Raw genomic sequence first — 24,841 nt, forward strand, 5'->3', positions numbered from 1 at the left:
AGTGCTTTTCTAAAGACACGACCTGATGATTGAGACAATAATCACATATATGTTATAAACATGTTTTGTTAGAATGATTCCTGGTACTACCCTTTCCAAAAGCATCCTATCTGTCTCAAAGTTCCTTAAAATGTTTGATATATAGTTATAATTTTAAATTGCTAAATAATGATATCAAAATAAGACCTAATTGGATACTTCCAGACTAGTTAAGCATAGCTCTACGCCACAGTAAAATCTACAGCAAATCACAATGAAAGAGCAGAGACTGAAGATGGGCAGAATAAATTCAAGAACCAGCTCTTTTCTGAAACAGTGCAACTAAAAACTGAATTTAGGTAAGCCTTTGCTTGTCTGTCTGTAAAATGGGCAGCCTATTTCTCTCTGTTTGCTTGAAAGTTACACTGTCAGATTAATGACTGTAAGTTTTTAACTTTCTGTGAAAAGGCAGATTATCTCTCCACATTACTATTGTTGCCATAATTACCGACGTAGGGATACACGTAGCTTCTGAAGATTTGTATCTTTCTACCTGAATGTATGCCTAATGTGCTCAGATAATAGCAGTTCCAAAATTCACCCCTTCATTATTGGGAAGGACAATGAGCAATTCATCAGAATTACTAAAAAGTTTTATCAACTTTTCCCATTTGATTTCAGCTACAGTAAATTACTCCAAGAAATATCTGTATCTCTCTATCTTCTTTGTAAAACCCAGTTTCATTCAAACTACTAAAAAGTATTCAAATTAATAATGCTTACTCACTCTTAAACACAAGTTTATGTAATCTTTTAAATTCCAACACAATAATTGGACTTTTATTATGGCAGAAAACATTGTTTCCATAGGACCAACTGACATTTCTGACATAAATGAATCATACCATAATCTCGTCAGTACAAGAAACTATTTTTTAAAAATGCTTTATGGAAGAAAAAAGCTTAAAGAATTGAGGTTTCTACAAATAGACTCCCACTGTATTTCAATTGGCATGATTCTTTTTTAAAATAGGACAGAAAATCCAGTATCTCTTCCAAAATGAGTTCCATATACTTTTTTTGGGGGGGGGGATATCATCATGATTGAATCGGGATAAATGAGTGCTAGATAGGTTCTAGTACAGTTTTCCACTGCTCCATCTGCTGGATATGCCTACGTCTCCTGCACCAAGTGGTAACCTCTAAGAAGTAATACGAACTAATTCAGCAGGTGGCTTCAAAAAGCACACTGCTTGAGAAACTTACTGTGACTTTTTAATTCTGGTTTCACTTAGAGTTCTCACTTCACTGTAAAATAATAATGATGATAATCACAACAACAATAAATTAATAAGAATGCACAATCGTCACTAAAATACAAAGGCAGAGAAGATACGCTTCACAGTAGTTGACAGAATACAAACAAGAAGGCACCAGGCTCTTCGCGGCAGGTCCGTGCACTGCTCCAACCCTATGGCTTTGGACACTAATCCTAGAGGTTCTATAGCCGTTCACCCAAACTACATCCGAAAATTCTACGCACAAAAGTTTTAAGAGGATTTTTAAAGCACGTCTACCAGTTAAGCATATAAATACCACAAACGAAAATAATGTCTCTCCAGACGTGATTTACCAAGCGATCAGGAGCCCTTAGCTTTTTCCTCCGCAGCATCTTTGCAGGCAGCTCTCGGACGAGGCTGCCGCACTTTCCCTCCGGTTCCTAGTCCCAGACGGGACAATATGCAGCGGCCGCCCCCGGCCAGGCCGCTTGTCCCCGCCGCCGCCGCCGCCGCCGCCGCCGCTTCCACACCGGGGCTGCTACTGCAAAGAAAGGGTTACTCCTCTCTCGGAGTCTAGCGGTGCAAACTTCCCCTGCTTTACATCTACCTTTTTCTGCAAACTTGTACGTCCTTCCGTGCAGAAGGGCCGAGGAAAGCCATTACAAGCATCACAGGGAACATCATAATAGAGGGCACCCCCGGAAGGTAAGACGGGCGACTTACTCGGAAACGCGAGCTCAAGCCAGACGGGAAACCCCGCTTGCAGCGGATCCGCCCCCCCAGCCCACCCCGGTTCCGTCCTGCAAGCGCTGCCCACGTTGCCTGCGAGGGCGGCTGCAGCCGCCGCCGGCAAGTGCGTGGTGGAGGTAAAGTTTGACAAATGATGACCACTCCTGGAAAGGGAAGAAGCCAGGCAGCCGAAAATACACGCGGGGCGTGTTAGGGTGGAAGCCGTGCATGGAAGTGCCACGTACCTTCTGCGGGCGCCAGGCGCGGAGGCTGCGGAGAGCGCGTCGCTGGAGGTGGCGGGGCGAGAGTCCAGCCCTGGCCGCCGGCTCCCTCCCGGGGTGAGCGGAGCCGCCGCCGCCGCGCCCGGGCGCAGGGCCGAGCGGCCGCCGCCGCGCCAAGGGCGCTGGGCAACGCCAGTCACTCGGCCCGGAGAAGTTGGGCAGCCTCGTCCGCGGCCTCGGCAGCCGGCGAGAGCAACACGTTTAGTTTGAACTTTCCAGCTCCAGTCCCAGCAAATACACACTCACGCACACACACGCGCGCGCACGGAGAACCTCTCAGAGGCGAGCGAACAGGCACCGGTGGCTCTCTGACCGCGTCTTTCTCTCTCCCTCGCTCTTATTGGCGCGGAGGTTATTGTTTTATTTATTTATTTCCTCCTCCTCGCTCCGTCCCCCTCCCCGCGCCTCCCCCTCCTCCCCCTCCTCCCCCTCCTCCCCCTCCTCCCCCTCCTCCCCCTCCTCCCCCAATCTGCGTGGCCGGCCGCGGTCGCTCCAGCTGCAGCGTGGCGGGGCTGCGCGCGGCTGGCGGAGGCTGCGGCGGGCCCGGGTGCGTGCGCGCCCGCCGGGGGCGCGGGGACCTCGGCGGAGGGACCGAGGAGCCGGGCGGGGCCGGGGCGGGACAGGACGCCAGGGCAGCCTGCAGGGCTTGGGGTCGGGGGTGGCAGGTGGGAACGAGAGTCACTGGAGGCGAGGACCGGACGCTCCGGCCCCCGGGACCGTGCGGCGCGCAGCCGGCGGGCTGCAGCGAGGCAGAAGCGGGCGAATCCTGCGCGGCGACCTCCCCGCGCGGCCGAGGGACTGTGCGCGGGGCGGCTGCCTCTGCGCTCCCTGCCCCGGCTACCTCCTGCGCCCCGCAGGCCAGAAGGCTGAGGCCGCTCCTCCCTGCCCTTCCCTGCCCTCCCTGATGACGGCCCTAGCCCCTCGGGGACGCTCAGCTGCGCACCGCCACCGTTTAGCCGGGGAAGACGCGAGTTTGCTTTTGCTTTTTTTTTTTTTTTTTCTTTTTTAAATGGTGGTTGAAGTGCTACGCAGTTAGGCTACCCCGCTCCCCACCCTTCCTCTCCCCCGACGCTCTGGAAAGGTGCAGTCCACCTCTGCTGCAGCACCGAGCGCCGCGCCTGGGCGAGCTTAACCCTTCTAGGCAATGGAGTAGGTGTCTCCAGACCACAGCCTCGAGGCGCGGTGGGGGGAGCCTGCGTTATGCTCCAAATCCACCTACAAGCTCCGGAGCGCCAATGGCTTTGCTGCTACCGTTCGCCCCAAAATGAGCTCTCAAGCGTCAACCGACCGCCGGCGCCACCGTCTTTCAGTGACAGTCTACCTGGTTCCCAACCCTGCAGGAGAGATGACCTTAAAGGCGGCCGCCCTCTCTCACCCCCTTCAACCTGAAAGCTGGGCTGGAAAGAGCCCATTTCTGAGTCAATGAAATCGCTGTGCCCCTGACATCTTCCCGACCCCACTTCGGAGAAGCTTCTCCAGCGCAAACCCCTTCCAGGCTTCCCATTAGGTAAACCTTTTTGTTTGTTTTATTTTTATTTATTTTTTTTTAAATTTTTTAAGGGTTCATGATTTCAGTCATGAAAAAGGGGAAAAAATCGAAAGAAAATAATTCTTGAATAGAGCTAGATAAATAAACACAGCCTGTAAATTAAGCTTTATCCCTAAGGCTAGAATGCAAATCTCACCACTTGGATTTGGAAACAAGGTCCCTCTCTTTAGCGATGAGTCCTAAGAGTCCTAAGAGTCTTGAGCTATTTTTTTACTGGGACTCTAGGTATAGAAACACTGGGACACTAGGGTGCTACCATTATCTCTTATGGTATGAACTTACCTTTTTTTTTTTTTGCTTTCTTTTCTGGCCAAGAATAACTTCCAATTTCTCTGAAATGTCTATATTAGATATCCATCCCTTAATGTTTTAGATCTTTTCTCAGAAATCCCCTCTTAGGTGTACAAGTACTCCTTAAAGAGCTGACATTTTACATATCTACTTTACATTTTCATTGACATGAAAGCCCCCCAGGGGACAAGGCACAGGTGAGGTCCTGAAATGGGAAAAACTAGAAAAAGAAAAAGAAAACAAACCTCTCATCTTTTCAGCATGATGTTGTTCTCCTCCATCTGTAATGTACACTTGTCATTTCAAAGAGTATAAAAGAGTATCAAAGAAAAGTGTCAATATATATGTATCTAACTCCCTTGTTCAGGAAACACCATCCTACTACTGAGAAAAAGGGCCACCCATAGATGAATTTAAGACCCTCCTATTGAATGGAAGAATCTTGAGATAATCCCCCCCAAAGCAGGAAAGCGGCTCATTGGTCAGCTGAGTGGTGGTCATGAGGGTGTGTGCATCTGATGGCATCTGTGCCAGTAAGGTGGTTAAGATTTTTACTCAGATCCTAAAAGGACCACATATAATTTTAAATCCAGGACTTTGCAAGCATTGGTATTTATCCAGAATTCTCCGCTGCTCCAGAGGTAGCCAGCTTCAGATACAGGGAACGCTAATCTGACATTGATACTTCAATTGAGCTTTGCATACAACTTCTGGATATATATCTTTTTTTACCACTGTCTGAACAACAATTAGAATGGCATTCTTTTTCAAAATTTGTCCAGGAAATACAACTGTTCCCAGGTACCCCCTGTCCTTACCCTTTCCACATATACTTGCCCCCAGTATGCTTCTCTCTGATGTCCAAAAGTACAAATGTTCAGTGTGAGGCGCTGTCCATACTACGATGACCACATTCACTCTAACTAGGACAACCCACATTTGGTGCCAAGAAAGATCTTGACTCAAGATTCATCAAATGTCATAGTTCAAGATATTGGATGGAGCAAAGATTTAAACCAGGAATCGATATTAATCATCACAGTCAATTACTGAATTTGTAAAAGGTTTATTTTGTTTGAAATTCATCTATTTCAAAGATTGTGTTTATGTTTGTACCCAGAGCATAAGGCGTGATTCATAGAATTTAAAAAATATATGTGGGGTGAATTAAAATTACAAAAACAGAAGGAGTGGGTAACCTTTTTATTTGTTAAGGATCACTGAATCAGAGGGAATATAATAGTAAATGTTACATAGAGATTAAATAAAATGTTTTGAGAAATACTAAAAAAATCCATTGTTATATATTGAATATAAAAAATATAACTGTATTGGATTGGTTAAATTTCTTTTAAAATATTCTTCAATTCCTTATTGTAGGCAAGGGAAAGGAAAAAAAAAAAAGGAAAGTATGGAAAGGGAGAAAGGAGATAAAAGACCCAACAAAGAGGGAAGGAAGCTAGTGAGGTGGTCGAGGGTGGCATGGGAAGAAGCAGGTGAAAAGGATCACAACCCCTTCATTTCTGGCCGGAATATCAACAGCAATCCTCAGAAACCTTGTTCTTACATTTCTGCTGAAGACCCTGAGTTTATGGAGGTTTGCTTAGACCATGGGTTGCTTGTGTCATCACTGATAATATTACATCAAACAAGGGAGTGAAAATAGACCAATAACCCACTTCCACAATCAAGATACTCACTTTTCTCCTTTTTTCATAAAAGGTAAACTGAGTCATAACATTATTTGATGAAAAAATTCTGGTCCAATTTGTTCTTTTTGTAATTTGTGAATGTGCATTGGCAGGTCAAACCACCACCCCTTTTCCAGAATCCCTACTTATAAGTTGCAACCAATAATCTATGTGTGTGTGTGTATATGTCAACATGTGCATATGTATGCATACACATTATCAACATCTAGCCTGACTCACTGTAATATGTGATCACCTAGGTTACAGATATACAATCTGAGGCTCAAGTATAAAAAAGATTATTTTGTGGTAAAAAGTACATAAACATTGTGATTTTTGAGTACCCAAGGCTAGTACTAAACTATTTGCATGTTTCAATTGACTACCAAAAATCACTTAAGAATGCATTCCTAATATTTAGCATGCTGCACCTCTCACTTTTCAAATTCTCCAGCATTCATCGCTTCACCATTTAAAAAATAAAATGTAAAGTAGAAATCCTACCATATCTTCAATAATTTTCACTTATTGTTAATCTTAAAGTCTAAAATAATACACTCAACTTTGACACCTATTTGCACATTACAAAGAAGATTCTCTATCCAACTCTCCAGGCTTACGTTTTCTATGCTCCCCTCACTTGTCAAAGTTGAAAAGGAAGTATTCTCTTCCCCAAGTTCCCACCAGCCACTCTAATCTCAGCCATTTTTCCTACTTCTGGCATCTTTAATCCCTATGTTCAGGATGACTTTGGGGCAAAGATCAGGGAGTCTTTGGACAAGTTCTTCAATTATATCTCATGTGGGGAAAAAGAAGAGCAGTGGATTAGCTGTTAGCAAATTTAAGGTTATACAAATTCTGGGCATTGAGAACTTAATTTGTCAGAGAGGCCAGCACCATTTCTCTTTATCCATGTGCCAAGTGTGACTGTACTTAATCCTGTGGATATGAGCTTCTGAATATAGTCATCTCTAAGGTCAAGATGTCCAGACACTAGCCTCATCCTCACTAATCTCTTCCTTCCTTTTCTCCTATCTTACAAGCTAGCCTCATTTGATTCTTCTTACTGAGTTTCTTCCTTCCTCCCCAGGACCCTTGCCAATGCTGTTCCCTCTGCTTGGAGCACACCCATTTTCTCCAACTACCCACCTAAGATAATTCTTACTCATCCTTCAGCTCCACACAAAGACATATGCTAAGGATGACAAACACTTCCTCGAATGATTCTGGACCTCCTTTATTTGTTCTGAGTCCCTCTCCTTCTTTAGCAGAGTACACAGGACAACTTGGCAGTTCATACACCTGAGATATTTAATGGACACATTTTCTCTAGCTCTGGGCTGTAAGTACTCCAGGAGAGGAATTTATCTTCAACTCTAAGCAGGGTGCCAGTCACCACCAAGTACATATGTATTAAGTGAATACATGAAATAAAAATAGATACGATTCAGGAAGGCCTTAGTCTGGGCAGTGGAGGGCTGTGCAGTTGGGACTGGGAGGAGAAAAAAAGACAAAGGACTTATTTTAATTCTGTTTACATCATTATTATGGAAAACTCTGATATTTTTTCAAAAATCCTACCATATCTTCAAAAATAAGATACTTCATTTCATTGAAGATTTACTTTGAGGGGAGTCCAGTTTTGAAAAGAATTAACAAAAATGAAATAGAGAATCATAAAGAAAGAAGATAAAATTTGTAGCATTTTGACATTCCAAATGAATTGATTCTTATTCTTGGTCAATCTTGTGAGATATTTTTCCTGTTTATGCTTTGTTTTTGTTTTTTTTTTTATATTAATAAAAATGTTCAACTATGTTCTAAGTCAGTTTTAGTGTGTTGTGTGCAATGCTGGAAATGGCTTGGGGAAAATTTATTTTACTGTTAATACAGAGTATATAAGTAAGGCTAATAAGCTAATTTAAATGAAATTTGTAAAATATAATGATTTATTATGAGATTAACGATTATATTACACAGCACTTATTTAAAAAAGATTTGTTTTCAGAAGGGTCTTTGAACGTGATAGCATATGAAGAGTACCTGTTAAGATTAGAAATTTTGAGAGAGGACAATAGAAACAGCAGTTAGGATGAGGTTATGGTGCGAAAGATCCAGTTTCAAACGTGTATAAAGGATCTATGAAAAGACTCCCCCCGTGAGAAGAGAAAGTTGTAGTAAAATATAGATAACATAAGATACATCATTGAAATGATTTTAAGTATACTATTCAGTGGCATTAGATACATTCACATCGTTGTGCAACCATCACCACCATCCATCTCCAGAACTTTTTTAAATCTGTCGAATCTGAAACTCTGTACGAATTAAACAATGACGCTCTATCCCCTCCCTCCTCGGTCCCTGGCAACCATGACTGCACTCTGTCCCTATGAATGTGACTACTCTAGAAAACTCACATATGTGGAATCATACATTATTTCCCCTTCCATGATGGGCTTATTTCTCTTAGCAGAAGGTCTTCATTGTTCACCCATGTTGTAGCATGTGTTTGAACTTCCTTCCTTTTTAAGGCTGAATGATATTCTGTAGTATGTATAGATCACATTTTCTTTATCCAGTCATCCTTCAATGGATACTGGGTTGCTTCCAGCTTTTGGCCTTTGTGAATAAGGCTGCTATGGACATGGATGTACAAATATCAGTTCAACTCCCTGCTTTTGATTTTTAGGGGTATAGACCCAGAGATGGAATTACTTATAGTAATTCTATGTTTAATTTTTTTGAGGAAATGTCATCCTATTTTCCACAGCAGCTGAGCCATTTTGCATTCCCACTAGTGGTGCATGAGTTCCAATTTATCCACATCCTGTTCAACACATTTTGTTTTCCTTCTTTCCTTCCTTCCTTCTTTCCTTTCTTTTTTTTATAATAGCATCCTAACAGTTGTGAAATCTGATATCATTGTGATTTTGATTTGCATTTCCCTAAAGATTATTGATGTTGAGCATCGTTTCATGTGCTTATTGATCATTTGTTTCTCTTCTTTGAAGAAATGTCTTTGCCCATTTTAAAAATGGGGTTGTTCGTTTCCTTTTCTTTTGTTGTAGAAGTTCTTTATATATTTGCAAATTTGCAAATGTAAATTGTAAAATTTTCTCCCATTCTATGGGTTGTCTTTTCACTCAGTGTCCTTAGATGCACAAAAGTTTTGATTTTGACGTAGTCCAATTTATCTATTTTTTCTTTTAAATACTGTATATATATATATATATATATATATATATATATATATATTTTATATGATAACTAATTCAAAACCACAATGAACAAAATGCACAAATTTAAAATATAGACAGGTCAGTATCACTAATATTTCTTTGCCTGAAGCTCCAATATGGCTCTGCACAGTATTACTCTGCATTTTCTACACTATGCACAATGAAACTTAGAAAGTCTTATGGGTTCAAACACCTCTGTTAACACAAGTAAATAAATCATGTAGGAAAGGTCCTATAGGAAGAGTTCTGCATTGTGAAATACATAGTACCAGATTAATGTTAGTTCACAATCCTCTTTATTTGGGTCTTCTGTATTCTCAGAATAGGATAAGATATAAAATTCAGGTCTACATTTCCAGCTTTCTTTCTTTCCTTTTTTTTCTCTCTTTCTTTTTCTGTACAAATGTGATTATTGTTATCAGTTAGAAAATGGTCTTCTTTCTTGATGGGACTCACAAGTGGAAACAGTATCCCAGGGGAGTTGCCCCAGGAGGAGATGCCCCGGGGGGCAGACAGCAAAGTCTGTAAAAAACTATTTTGTGTACACTGTTGTGCCTAAAGCTTTTTCTAACCCAAAGAAATCATATTTTCACGTTATGTAGGGAAGTCACAAATCAAGAGTCTGCAAATGTTCTGAAAGCTCATGGAAAGTTTGAGATATTAATAGATTTAATAGATTTCTTTCTAAATGTCAGCATATGGCACTCTAAAGATTCCTTTTATCTGAACCACTGGTGACTATATGTAGACTTACCTTGTTGAACAGAGCATACACATTTCTCATTGTTCTACAACTCTGTACCTCTACTTTTGTCAAATGAAAACAATAAACTAGATTAATGTAAGTTTTCTTCTTTTTAGTGTTTTTCATTGTCAAACACTGAGACCTTCTTTTTTGAATGATTAGATCAATGGTTGACTTTGTTTTGAAGCTTGTATTTAAGAAGGTATTTAAGAAAAATGACGTTCATGCTCTTCACATCCTTAGAAATCAATCCTCAAAGACCACTGCACCACTTGTCAATCAATCTAGCAAACACTGCCGTGTAACAACAAAGACCATGAAAGTTCCTTGTAAACTACTTTGAGTTGGAGCAGTTTACTTTCTCCACAGATAAGACAGAGGCCTTTTTTGTTTAACAAAATGAAACTCAATTTTATAAAGCTATCAGAATCTTTTTAACTGCTTTCTTTTAACACACACAGTAAAACCTTTCATGTGAATTTCATTAAGCTTCAAGGTCATTTAGGAGAAAATGGTAAGCATATCAATGGCAGAAGTGTTTTGCATTTAATGCAAGTGTTTGCCTATCAAATGAATATGTGTTAACACAATAGACTCTTTCATTCATTTTCTGTTATTGCCAGCATATTTGGAAAGAGATCATAATATACCAGATATTCTCTCACTCTCTTTTCTAACCAGGAGCATATGTACCATACAATATATACCTTCATGTCACTATGGTTATGTTTACTTTCAGTGAATTACAAGAGAGAGAGAGAGAGAAAAAAAAGTCTATTATTTTTTAACTGATTTTTAATTATATCTGAAGATTATCCCAATAATCTTGAGAGAGAAATGTATATACTTTTAAATAATCCAAGACTGGACTTTACATCACAAGGATATTTTATAAGTATACTAAAATTAAAAGAAATCCACAATCTGAGCATATTGTATTTATGTAAAATACATTCGCAGATTTAACTGAGACTAATGTCCACAGCAGAGAAAATTATATGAAAAGTTAGATATATTTTTTATATATATAATACATTTAATACATAAAATACATATATGTATTATATATATATGTATTTTATATATATAAAATACATTCCTCATTCCCATATGGGCAAGAATCTAAGTTCTTAATTAATTATTTTATATAAACTCATCTCAAAAAATTATGTTATGGGGGTGTCTGGGTGGCTCAGTCGTTAAGCGTCTGCCTTCAGCTCAGGTCATGATCCCAGGGTCCTGGGATTGAGTCCCGCATTGGGCTCCTTGCTCGGCAGGAAGCCTGCTTCTCCCTCTCCTACTCCCCCCTGCTTGTGTTCCCTCTCTTGCTGTCTCTCTCTCTCTGTCAAATAAATAAATAAAATCTTTAAAAAAAATTTATGTTACAACAAGACTTATATACATATTAATGTACAGCAATATAAACACAAACTCTGTTACACAGACATATCAAGATATAGAAAGTTTTAATATTTGTGAATTTTAGGTATAATTTACTGGTGCAATTTATCAGAATTTCAATGATGATCATGAAAAGAGAAGATTTTCTTCGAGTAAGTAATAATCAGTGTTGTCAATACATTTCTAAATAGTGTGCAGTGTGACTTCTTAGTTGTGGTACATTGCTGATCATTGCTATTAGAAGAAAATCTCTACACTTAAGAAAAAAATCTCTTTAAGTCAAAATAATGAACAATACAAAAAATGTATTTGGCATTGAGGTGATCTGATATATCTCAAAGACAAAAGGATAGCTATGGTAATGTCTTGCTTAGCTAGAATGCTCCAGAAGAGCTGGTACAATTAATTACACTTTTGACTGAGAGTTTTAATTGGCATAGCTGTCCTTTCAATTATTTATTAATTGCATATAAATGCATTAGAATAGTTCCACCCTTAGTCAATAAATATGCATTCTCAGCAACATGATTTTTAGCCAAGCTTATTCATTTTTTTTTTAGGTATAAATTGATTTTGCCTTTTGTTGGAGAATGGCTTGAACATTAGAAATACAACGATGAGGGATGCCTGGGTGGCTGAGGCAGTGAAGTGTCTGCCTTCAGCTCAGGTCATGATCCTCGGGTCCTGGGGTCCTGGGATCGAGCCCCATGTCAGGCTCCCTGCTTGTGCCCCATGTCTAGCCTCTGCCGCTCCCTCTGCTTGTGCTCTCTCTCACGTGCATTCTCTCTCTCTCTCTCAAATAAATAAAATCTGAATTTCTATTCATATTCATTACTCCCCAGCTTTAATTCTTTTGTCATTACATAATATTGTAAATTTATTTTACAATCTAAAACAAATACTACTTCTCCTCCAATCCTAATTCCAAGTGGTTCATTTCTCCTGACCTGCTAGAAGTAATGCACCACTAAATGAAATCAGGTCTGGGGTATTTTTTGGATCCCAAGAGAAAACTGGTGTGTGTCTTCATTCCCTGAGGATTGAGAAACCACATGAGGGACTAAATCAGACATCTAGGGTAGAGCCTGGTAATTGGTACATTCTTGGAATTGCTTATAAAGCAGAAACTTTCAAAATCCCCTGAGGAAGACCAGTATTGGCCCCCTTGATAGTATGTTGAATTTGTCTTATTATTAAAAGAGTTAGAGTGGAACCTATGGAGTGATCACTCCTTTGTCTTGCAGCTGAACGTGTACAGAAGCCAGATACAAAGCAGCTTCTTCCAGTTGTCCCAAACATGGACAGGTGCCTGGCCCACTACACCACATTCTGTCACCTTTGTGACTAGTGACCCTAAATGTAAACTCAAATCCACACCTGAACCCCAGTGCCCTGGAAAGCAAAATAGCCACATGTCTGAGAGGGTCTGTATTAGTGTACTATTGCTACTATAGAAATTATCATTTCTATCACTATTGCTACTATAGAAAATTATCATCAATTTAATGACTTAAAACAACCCAAACTTCCTATTTTATAGTTCTGAAAGTCAGAAGTCTGAAATGGGTCTTATAGGGCTAAAATCAAGGTGCCTGTAGAGCTGTCTTCCTTCTGGAAGCTCCAGGGTAGGGTCTGTTTCTTTGCTCTTTCCAGCTTCAGGAGGTCACCTGTATTCCTTGACTCATGGCCTCTTCCTCCAGTTTCAAAGCCAGCCACTTAACATCTTCAAATCTCAGTCCCCACCCCGCCTCTACTACTTCTGGATCCTGCCATTGCATTCTCTCCCTCGGCTCCTGTTGTCATGTGGCTTTCTCTAACTAACTTCTTCAGCATCCCTCTTAAAAGAGCCATTGTTAATCATGAGGAGTTAGCTGCCCAGACACCTAATCCAAGATAATCTCCTTATCTCAAGATCCTTAACTTAATCACATAGGCAAAGTCCCTTTTGCCATGTAGAGAAACGTATCCATAAATTCCTGAGATCAGGGTATGGACATCTTTGGGGGTAATTACTCAGCTTACCACAGGGTACAACAGGCCAATAGAGCAGATCAGTCACATGATTCTCATTGAAATACAGCTCCTACAGGAGTGAGATGAAAACCTAAAAGAAAAATAGGAGCACTTGAGGAAACTCAGGAGAGGTAGTATACACACACCCCCACATGGTCGGTGCCCACAAGACATCTCTCCAATTAAACAATTAAGTAGGCGATTGCAAGAAAAGACTATCAGCCTTGAGACCAAATTCAGATCGTGAAAGATAAAGGGCAAAAACATAAGATGATGGAAATCCTGAAGGATAATAAAGAGACTGTAGGGCAGATCCAGGAAACCCATGATAAAAATGAAAGGCATTCAGAAAGATAAAATGGAACAGATGGAAGAAAGGCGATAATTAAATAATAGGAGATAATTCATCTGTGATGAACAAAAACCTGCATCTCCAGACTGAGAGGGCTCGCTGCATTCCAGACTGTAGTGATGAGAGAGGACACACTCTTGGTATAGCCTGTAAACATCCTGAATGATGAGGACAAAATAATAATAATAATGATAAAAATAACACAAGCACAGGGTGGAAAGTACAGATTCTTTATGAAAGGAAAACAAACCAGTGTGTGGGGTTGTCTGGGCAGCACCGAGAGCAAGAGCGCAAGAACATCTACAAACACATAAAACTCTGCCACCACGAGCTCACGTGTCTGGTCAGGATAGTACTCATGTATCAGAAAGAAGGAAATACTTTAAGACCATACAGGAATTCATTAGAGCGTATCATTCATGTGCCCCGTATGAAGAAAGTACTTGAGAAAAGACTCTTAACACCATAAAGAATTGATCTGAGGCAGAAACCTCAAGAGGAGGGGAACAAGAAAGCAAAGAAATGTGTGAAGAGCATCTCATTGTATGTTGCTATGGACATATGTGCATAACCGAAAACTAATCTAGTGGATAATGAGTGACTGCCCAGGAATACATCACACAATTGTGGAATAAGGGCTTTTCTAACAGAAGGGACATACTGTTGATGAAATTCTAAGTAGCACATAACCCAGCAAAACTCAGGAGTCTGGGAAGAGGGGGAGACGGAGAGAAAGGTAAATGGCCTTCAAAGTTGTCCTCTGGCAGAAGTGTGTATAGGAGTGCAGAGAGAAGTAAGAGTGATCAGGAAGCTCTATTTATTGGGGCAGGTGTATGTATCAACAAAATATAGACTCTTGGCAGAAGAAATAGACAGCACCTTGTTTTCAAATATGCTGAATCATATGGGTTTTAATCCATAGACAGAGAAAAAGAAAGTGACAATGGAATAGAAAAGTAAAACTTTCTGTATCAAACCGGCAAACATTAGGAAAGTGATAGATGAAATTAGCTCACTGGCCTCAATCTCGCATTGTTGGTGATCCCTAGGTCTCGACCCCTTGATCACTTCTGTTCTCCATCCATATCACTACCTTAATGAGGTAAACTAAACTCAAGGCTCCAAATACTACTTATGTGCTAATTATTCCCAAAGTAATTATCTATGGCCTGGAACTTTCCCTCCAACTATACACATTATTTTCAACTACCTACTTATTACCCCACTTGGATATTTAAAAGATACCCCAAACTCACCATATTCAAAACTCAACTTCTAATAATCTGCTCCCCAACACACAAATATACACTGTGAAACACCTGTTTCGTAGTCCTCTTGAATATCTTTACTGCTACTGATACTGGACTAAGTCTCACCACTTCCAAGCCTCTATGGTCCTACCACCTTCATCTCTTGCGTAGGATACTGTCTACTGTCCTAGTCCCTTTTTTTTTTTTTTTTTAAGATTTATATATTAGAGAGAGAGAGAGCAAGCAGGAGGGGCAGAGGGGGTGAGTGAGAGAGACTCTCAGACTCCATGCTGAGCGGGGAGCCAGACTGGGGGCTGGATCTCATGATCCTGAGGCCATGACCTGAGCTGAAACCAAGAGTCTTATGCTCAACTGACTGAGCCACCTGGGTGCCCTTACTGTCATGGTCTTCTAATGCATGCCCCCCCTTTCCCACCTTTGTCCCTCCCCCGCCATTTCTCTCTGTCTCCCTCTCCCTCCCTCTCTGCCTCTCTCTCTCAACAGCTTTATTGACATATAATTCACATACCATAAAATTCACACTATTAAAGTATAAAATTCAGTGGTTTTTAGTATATTCACAGAATCGTGAAACCATCGTCACTATCTACTGTGAGAATATTTCACCACCCCAAAAGAAACGTGTACTGAAGAGGAGTCACTCCTTATTCTCCCCCACCTACCTTAAGCCTGTGGCAACCACTAATCTACTTTCTGCCTCCATGCATTTGCCTATTCTTCATATTTCTTATAAACGGAATCATATAACATGTGGCCTTTTGTGACTGGCTTATTCAATTTGCATATTTTCAAGATTCATCCATGTGGTAGCATGGATCATTACATCATTCCTTTTTTATAGATGAATCATATTCCAGTATATGGCACACCATATTTTGTTATCCATCCATCAGTTGATGGACATTTGGGTTGTTTCTACTGTTTGGCTAAATAATACTGTTATGAACATTTCTGTACAGGTTTTTGTGTAAATGTCCACTTCCAATTCCTATGTACCTAGGAATGGGATTTTCTAAGTCATAGGGTAATTCTATGTTTAACATCTTGCCAAATTGTTTTCAAGGTGGCTGCACCATTTTTCAATTCCACTAGCAAAATGTGAGGGTTGTAATTTCTTCACATCCTCATCCATGGTTTTTCTTGTTCATTTTTTTTCATTTTAGCTTTCCTAATGGGCATGGAGTTGTATCTCATTTTGGTTTTGATTTGCATGTCCATAATGACTAAGGATGTTGATCATCTTGTCATAGGTTTATTGGCCATTACTATGTCTTTAGAGACATATCTCTCCAAATTCTTTGCCCTTTTATTTTTATTGTTGAGTTGTAAAAGGTCTTCCCCTCCCTACTTTATTAAGATATCATTGTGTGTTTACAGTGTACCATGTAATGATTTGCTACATTTTTATATAGTAAAATGATTACCACAACTAGCTTAGTTAACACATCCATCACATCACATAATTACATTTTTTTTTTTTTTTTGTAATTTATGGTTTGTGTCAGGTATGTTTTGAGTGAACCCTGAACAGTCGTAGTATAAACACCTGGCAGGGTAGAGTTTCTGGAAATAATTCATTAGTCTTGAAAAATAGGACTAATAAAACAATAATGACCTAGACATCTGTCCAAGTAATCAGACTCAAGTTCCACACACAAGTATCTTGTGGGACTCTTTTTTTTTTTTTTAAAGATTTTATTTATTTATTTGACAGAGAGAGAGATAGCGAGAGCAGGAACACAAGCAGGGGGAGTGGGAGAGGGAGAAGCAGGCTTCCCGCTGAGCAGGGAGCCTGATGTGGGACTCGATCCCAGGACCCTGGGATCATGACCTGAGCCGAAGGCAGACGCTTAACGACTGAGCCACCCAGGCACCCGTATCTTGTGGGACTCTTTTCTGTAATGTTATAATACCAAAAACCCTGTATGTAAAATACTAGTTTGTTGATGAATTCTGTGCATTCTGTGAACAATAAGGTGATTGAAAGTAAGTGCAAGCAATTGAAAAGTAACCACAATGAATGAAATAAATTTAATAGTCTAGATCAGCAAAAAAAAAAATTATAATAATAATAATTGCTTATACATTGGTTTCCTGACTTTCTTTCAATGTCTATTTGCATTGTCTTGGATTTCATTGGGTTTCCTTAAGGTGATTATTTTGAATTATTTATCATATATATGTATTTCTCAGGGATTGGTTACTGGAGCCTTAATAGTTTCCTTTGGTGGTGTCATATTTACTTGATTCTTCATGAACTGTGTGGACTCACATTGGTGTCTATGTATTTGAAGGAGCAAGCACCTCTTCCAGTCTTTACAGACTGATTTCAGTAGGTAAAGACTCTCTTGCCTGTTCGCTGGGCTGATTGGACTTCCTCCGGAATCATAGTCATGCTGGATTATAGCCAGTTACAAGGCTCTTTCTGGGTTCCACACTGGGTCCACTGTTGGAGGGTGTCTTACAAGAGCCTTGGCTAGGCATGGGTCCTCACATATCCCTGTGTTGATGTGACTGCCTCTCCAGCCCTTTGTTCAGTAGGGTGGTGATGGGACAGGCACCAACTTCAGCGTCCACAGCTGGATCCTCAGCTGGAAGGCCCGGAGTCGAGTGTAGGACCCTTTCAGCATCTTTGGGGGATACTGAGAGGACCCGGGACTGCTGGCAGACAATGGCTGTGAAGAAGGTGGAGCTATGTGCAGGGCCTTTTAGGATCTCGGGGGGTGCAGATTGAGCCCTGTGACTGCAAGACTGTGGACTATGGCTGGGATGCGCTGCTGCCCAGTTACACGGGGCCCTTTTAGAGTCAACAGTCTGAGTTTGGAATTTGGCAGGCTTACCTTCAAGGTCTCCCATATCACAACCCAGAGGGGCTGAAGCTGGGTCAGGGGCTCCTTCAGAGTTCACTGCAGGACTGAGCTCTCTCTGTCCATTACCTGATGCACAGGTTGGGCCTGATTCCTCCCAGGTTCCTTGTGACAGACCCATAGCCAAATGAGACCTCAGCAAAGTCTTTAAGGGTACAGAGCTGTTTTTGTTTCAGTACCCAGGACCACGGTTGGCAAGTCAGCTGCCAGGGTGTGAGCCCACCTGCTCAAAATGACTCTTCTGTCTTGGACTATCTCCGGATTTCGTAGTCTCTTCCATGAATCTCAAAGTTCTCACAAAGACATTTTTGTCTGTGGGTATATTCCAAATTATTGTTGTTCAGAGAGGATATGAACAGGGGATATGTCTCCTTTGGCTATCTTGCTCAACATGGTTCTTTAATGCTAATGCAACTTGGTGGAGTGAGGTCATGAAATGCTGGTCAGCTGGTATCATTTCCTTAAATGTACACTTCACATAGGAGACATGTGGTTACAGACTTATTTAGCCCCAGGGATGGATCCTATAGAATAGTGTAGTGACACATGGTACGTCCCCAGTGAATACTTGCTGATGGAATGAATGAAAAAACTGGAAATAAAGGGGCAATCCAGGTGACACCAGTCAAATGAAACACAGAAGAATTTAATGTTATATGTACTTAACAGAATAATACTGAACAAATAAGGACAACGGCAATGTAAGGATGGAGGGATTTTAAATATGAACATACCAAACAACAGAAGAGATAACTACATAATTCATTAAACAAAGATGGTTAGAAATACAAAGAGAACATTCTAAATTTAAGAATGCAATTTTAATAAAATGTTCAAAATTACTCAAACATGAAGTGAAACATAGGGTAAGAATAGCAGTTACTAGTTGCCCAATGAAAAGTGTGTTGATTTGTCTGTGAACAAAAATCAAAGCACAAAATCTGTCCACATTTTCTTCAAAATCTCTCTTCCTAGAATTTTTTCCTATATTCTTGACTTTCACTTTTATCCCTCAAAACTCAGGTGAAGTTAAGGTTTGCATTTTGAAACTTTATTTAGTTTTTAGCTAATGATAAGCTCTCACTAATTTGATTTCATAATAGTATTGAATTGTTGATAATCACATAACATAGCAGATAATTCTTGCAGCCTAATACATTTTTAATTCTTATTTACAACTTTATGTGGAGACTTGTACTCTGGTGAGGTTGGAAAAACAAATCTCTGGTAACTCCAGAGACTGGATTTACCCTACCACCTGAAACATCCAACAAACAAGCAAAGTATGTGAAATAATGTGTTAAAGACACTAATATGAGGAAATGAAGGACAGGGATCGCCAGGAAACAGGAAACAGATGAGGTGATCCTTGCAATTACCCCAAGCTTACTTTTTGGGGAAACTTTCCAGACCATGTCACAATAAGGGAGAACCCAGGCAGAGCCAGCTGGATTCTGTGAGTTGAGAAGATGAAGCTGAGAATCCAGGGAGACAGACAGAGTTTGCAAGACAGAGTACCAGTGAGAAGAGCACTTCACAGAAAACTCTGGGGATCTGCAGAGTGTCCCCCTCAAGCTTAGTACTGAGTACAGGCATGTGAGGAAACTACCTAAGCCTGGAAAAAGAACCAAAGGAAAAACTTCAAGGGAACAGTATCAGATGCTCAAACAGGGCTGGAAACAGTGCCAGTTCCCACCAACCTGACTAGAGAACCTAACTTATAGTGCATTAGGTAGAATTCTCAAATGAGCCTTACCTCAGAAGAGGGTAAACATTGACCCTAGAAAAAATGCTGATTTGATCCTATGTAATAAACTTTAAAAGCAAGACTTAAAATGATTAAACTTTTTTCCAAGTAACATAACTGCATCCCAGAACAAAGCTCAAGGCGAGTAATAGAAATATAAAATATTTAGCACTCATCAAGATAAGATTCACAATGCCTGGCACCTAAGTAAAGGTTTCCAATATGTGAAAGAAATGAGACCGTATGATCGATCTATACTGAAGAAAAAAAAAAATGAATAAATCAAAATCAAATCAAACTGACACAGATGTTAGGATTAGCAGAAAAGAACATGAAATAGTTATTATAACTTTATTCCATATGTTTAAAAGGTACAGGCATAGAAAATATTACTTAAAGAAGACCTAGACCGCAATTCCAGATGTAGAAACTATACTATCTGAGATGAAAAATACCCTACATTGAATTAACAGCTGATTAGGTATTGCAGAAGGAAAGATTCATGAACTTAAAGGCATAGCAATAGAAACTATCCAAAAGGAAATACAGAGAGTAAAAAGAATCACAAAATAAATGAAAGGAGCATTAGAGAGATATGGGACAACTTTATATGGTCTAGTAAATATGAATATGCACAGAATTGGTGTCTCCATAGGAAAGGAAGGAAAAGGTATGGCAGAAAAAATGTTTGAATAAATAATGGCCCCAAATTTTCCAAATGTGATTATAACTATAAATGTGTAGGTTTAATATGCACAAAAAAATTAAGAAAACTATATCTAGGTACATCAGAATCACATTGCTCAAAGTTTGTGATCGGTAGAAAAATCATCTTTAAAACAGCTAGAAAAAAGTCTCGTTAGGCACAAAAGTACACAGATCAAGATGACAGTAGATTTCTTGAGAAAACAATGTAGACAAGATGACAATGGAATAATATCTTTATAATAGGAAAATAAAAAAATCTAAATATCAAGTGTAAATTCTATACCAAGCTAAAATGCCATTCAAGGCATTTGATACATCAAACAAACAAACAAAAAAAGCTCTACCAGACGACTTGCAAGAAAGATATGTTTAAGAAAGTTCTTCAGGCAGGTTGGAAATAAGGACACATATAAAAGTACAAAAAGCAGTAGGAATGATAATTGTGTGGCTAAATGTGTAATATAATTAGTATTATTTAAAACTATTTAAAAGACAATCACTTTTAAAACAATAATAATAATACATTGTGGGCTTTACAACATATATAAGTGAAATATGTAACAATAGCATAAAAGTCAAGGAAGAAAACAGAATACTATTTTCAGGTTTATATGCTATATATACACTGGTTTGCTTTCACTTGAAAGTATACTGTAAAGCTCAAGCTTTATACTATAAATCCCAAAGCAACAACTAAAACAACAAAGCAACCACTGAAATTACGTATATAAAATCAATGAAAAAAGCCAACAGAGGAGAGGAAATGGAATAATAAAAAAATACTCCAAAAGAAGGTTGAAAAAAAATGAAGGGGGGTGGGGCAAAGCACAAAAGAGACATACAGAAAAACCATGACAGACTTAGGTAGAAAAACCATGACAGACTTACATGATTACATGTAACGTTACATGTAAATTTTCTAAATGCCACAGTTAAAAGGTACAGGTTATCAGATTCTATAACACCAAATACTGGGTTGGAAGACTCAATATTTTTTTTTTAAAGATTTTATTTATTTATTCATGAGAGACAGAGAGAGAGAGAGAGGCAGAGGGAGAAGCAGGCTCCCAAGGAGCAGGGAGCCCGATGCGGGACTCGATCCCAGGACGCTGGGATCATGACCTGAGCCGAAGGCAGACGCTTAACCATCTGAGCCACCCAGGCGCCCAAGACTCAATATTTTTAACATGTAAATTATCACCAAATTGATTTATAGATTCAACATAATTACAATCAAAATACCAGCAGGATTTTTTTTTTTTTTTTTTTGTAGAAGTTGGTAAGTTAATCAATGATTCAAATGGAAATGCCAAGGGCTTGAAAGAACTTAAAAAAAAAAAAAGAAAGAAAAGGAAACTTTGGAAAACTAAAAGTAAGAAAAGAGAAAAAAAATTGAAGGTGTTGTGGACCAAATTCTGAACTCCGTTCCCTCAAAATTCATGCTGAAGCTCTCTCCAGTGTGGCTGTTTTAGGAGATCCAGCCTTTAAGAAAATAATTAAGGTGAAATAAGGTTATACAAGAGGGCTGTAAGCCAGTAGAACTGACAGTCTTAGAAGAGGGACAGACACCAAGGATAAGAGCCCACAGAGAAAAGGCATGAGAAGAGGCAGCAAGAAGGCAAACACATGCAAGCCAAGGAAAGATCCCTCACAAGAAGCCCCCGTGGACACCTTGTCCAGCCTCCAGAACTGTGAGAAAATCAATTTCTGTAGTTTCAGCCACCCAGTCTATGGTATTTTGTTATGGCAGCCCCAGCAGACTACTATACGTGTCTTCAAGATTCATTATAAAGCTACAGTAATCAAGGTGGTGTGATATGGTATAAAGATAAGCAAATTGGTTAATAGAACATAACAGAGAGTATACAATAGACCTGAATATATACAGGCAGCTGATTGTTTTTCATGCAGCTGATTAAAAAAAAAAAAAATTAAGATTATTTATTTATTTATTTATTTATTTATTTATTTCAGAGAGAGAGCCTGAGAGGGGGGAGGGTCAGAGGGAGAAGCAGACTCCCTGCTGAGCAGGGATTCCCAATAAGGGACTTGATCCTGGGACTCCAGGATCATGACCTGAGCTGAAGGCAGTCGCTTAACCAACTGAGCCACCCAGGCGCCTGAATGCAGCTGATTTTTGACAAAGCGCAAAGTCAAATAAGTTGAAAAAGGATAAGCTTTTCAACACATGGTACTGGAACAATTAGATGACCACGTGCAAAAAAAGGAACTTTCATCCACACTGTACACTACAAACAAAATTAACTCACAACGGGTCATAGACACAAATGTAAAAGTTAAAACTAGAAACCATCTAGAAGATATTTATTTGTAAGCAACTCGAAGTAGACACGAAGTAAATGTGCATAAACAGGTGAACGGATGAACTATGGTATAACGACCCGTGCCGTGTAACACAACTCAGCAATAAAAAGGAATGAACTAGTAATATATGGAAAAACATGTTTTATTATCAAAATAATATTGATAAGTGAAAGGAGCAAGACCAAAAAGACTGCATATTGTATAACTCCATTTTATGAAATTCTAAAAAATGTAAGCTATTCTGTAGTCACGGAAAGGAAATGAGTGGTTGCCTGGACAGGACACAATGGGTTAGGGCTGTGAGGTGGGGACTATAAAGGGGCATCAGAAAACTTCCCGAGGTGATGGATATATTCACCATTTGATTGCAGTGATGATTGGTCTCACAGGTGTTGACTAGTCAAATTGCATTGAACAAACCAAATTGTACACTTTGTGCGGTTTACTGTATATCAATTATGCCACAATAAAAAATGGGATGTACTGCGTATGGGTATATTTTCTCTGCACAGAATGGTCATTCCTAACAGAGTGAAACTAATTGTTACAATAAACACAACATTCTGCCCTGACTGATTCCAACGTCTAGGAAAATCTCATCAAGTAATACAGACTGAAGAAGGCAGTGTATCCTCTCAGAAGGTGCACAGTGTGACTTCAACAAAGTTTTCTGCTAAATATCACATCCAACAGCTACAGAGTAGTGCTGGGACCTAGTCGTCTACCTGTCTTTAAGCTTAACATCAACCTTATTATAGTCACATTACAAAAAAAATTATATCAGCATTATACATGAGCTACAGTGTAAATAAAAAAGCACGAGACATGGTCCACCAATAAATTCCTAAGAAGCTTCTTGGAATTTTTCTAACACATGGTAGGCATTTGGTAAATATTTTGGAAGGGATAAAGAAAGCATTCTAGCATTGAAGCTTCACTTTCTTCATGACAAGAAGGAAGAACAAGGGCAACTCTCAGTAGGCGGGAGAGAAACAATGTTATATGCATAGCTAAAATTCTACTTAAAATTGTGCATTATAACTGGATACTAGAGACATGTTAAACCAGAAAAAGAAATCAGAGACTAGGTTGTCTCATTTAAGCAAAGCATCCAAAAATGAATGTAGTTTGCAAATTGCAGCCAAATCTACATAATTACTCGCTCTTAAGGATTCTGCTTTATTTGAATATATTTTTTGCAAATTTCCTTGTAACTGCTACGGACAACATAGAGGCTCTCATTTTTTATGTATCAACATCGGTAGAGTAGATCAGTAGAATCCCTACTTGGCTTTCTGTTATATAGCTTTCATTTCAGTTTAGGATTTCAACTGAAAAAAGATGGTGTTCAAAGCAGAATTCTATATTTTCACTTTTGTTTTCATTGTACTGTTATAATACAATACTCTTATGCCTGGTGTCACTGTGATTCAAGTTGTATCAATATTCAATGATCATTCATTCATTTAAAATATTTATTGAACACCTACCAAGTGACAGGTGCTATCAGAGATAATGACACAAATAGTAACTAAAGACATTCTTCCTTGCCCATGGAATTTACAATCTGGCTGGAAAATTTTAAAACTACATGTTGATACAAAGTATCAGTCAGGGAGGGTAAAGAAAGAGTCAGAATAGGTCTTTCTCAGGAAGTGTTATTTCCAAGTAAGGTCTGAACATGAGTAGAACTTTACCAACAAAGGAAGGAGATCAAGGAAGTTACAAGACAAGCATGCGATAGAATGAGGCACATCTGAGGAATTGTAGTAGTTAAGATATAGCTCATGGAAACAGAGAAGTGAGTTCATGAACAGAATTTCTTCTTAATTTCAAAACATACTTTTTTTTTAGCAAGATTTTTTTAAAGATTTTATCTATTTATTTGAGAGAGAGAGAGAGAGAAAGCACATACAGAGGGAGAGTGAGAGGGAGAAGCAGACTCCCTGCTGAGCAGAGAGCCTGATGCGGGCCTTGATCCCAGGACCCTGAGATCATGACCTGAGCCAAAGGCAGATGCTTAACCGACTGAGCCACCCAGGCGCCCTTCAAAACATACTTTTAGGTCCCAGCAATTGTTTAGAATTTGTGTTCTACTCAGCAATATAGATTGTGATATTTTCATCAAAGTGTGTCCAGTCTCTCTTCCTACATTCTAGGAAGATCATTTCCTTTGATTTAAATGCGTTACATGTGATATACTTATCCAAATTCAAGGCATAAAACTGATAGCATGTTGCCACCTTACCTGAAATGAGTTCACTAGAACACTGTGTTTGCAAGATCTTTATTTCCTGGTCATAAAATTCCTTATATCATGAGCACAATGTATGTTACTACTTTGCCACAATTAAAAAGTTTCTAAAAGTA

At 39.4% G+C, this 24,841-nt stretch overlaps 1 long non-coding RNA gene across 1 annotated transcript in view; it reads right to left on the bottom strand.

Annotated features, from left to right (window-relative positions):
- LOC118528435 (uncharacterized) overlaps positions 1–2,350 on the bottom strand; it is a 1,879,419-nt gene extending 1,877,069 nt beyond the window's left edge. The window contains exon 1 of the long non-coding RNA XR_013446214.1: positions 2,234–2,350. This is a non-coding gene — a long non-coding RNA (uncharacterized LOC118528435). The remainder of the gene's footprint in view (positions 1–2,233) is intronic.
- Positions 2,351–24,841: the final 22,491 nt, after the last annotated feature.

The sequence above is a fragment of the Halichoerus grypus genome, chromosome 3 (genome assembly GCF_964656455.1).
Source record: "Halichoerus grypus chromosome 3, mHalGry1.hap1.1, whole genome shotgun sequence".
Lineage (NCBI taxonomy): Eukaryota > Metazoa > Chordata > Mammalia > Carnivora > Phocidae > Halichoerus > Halichoerus grypus.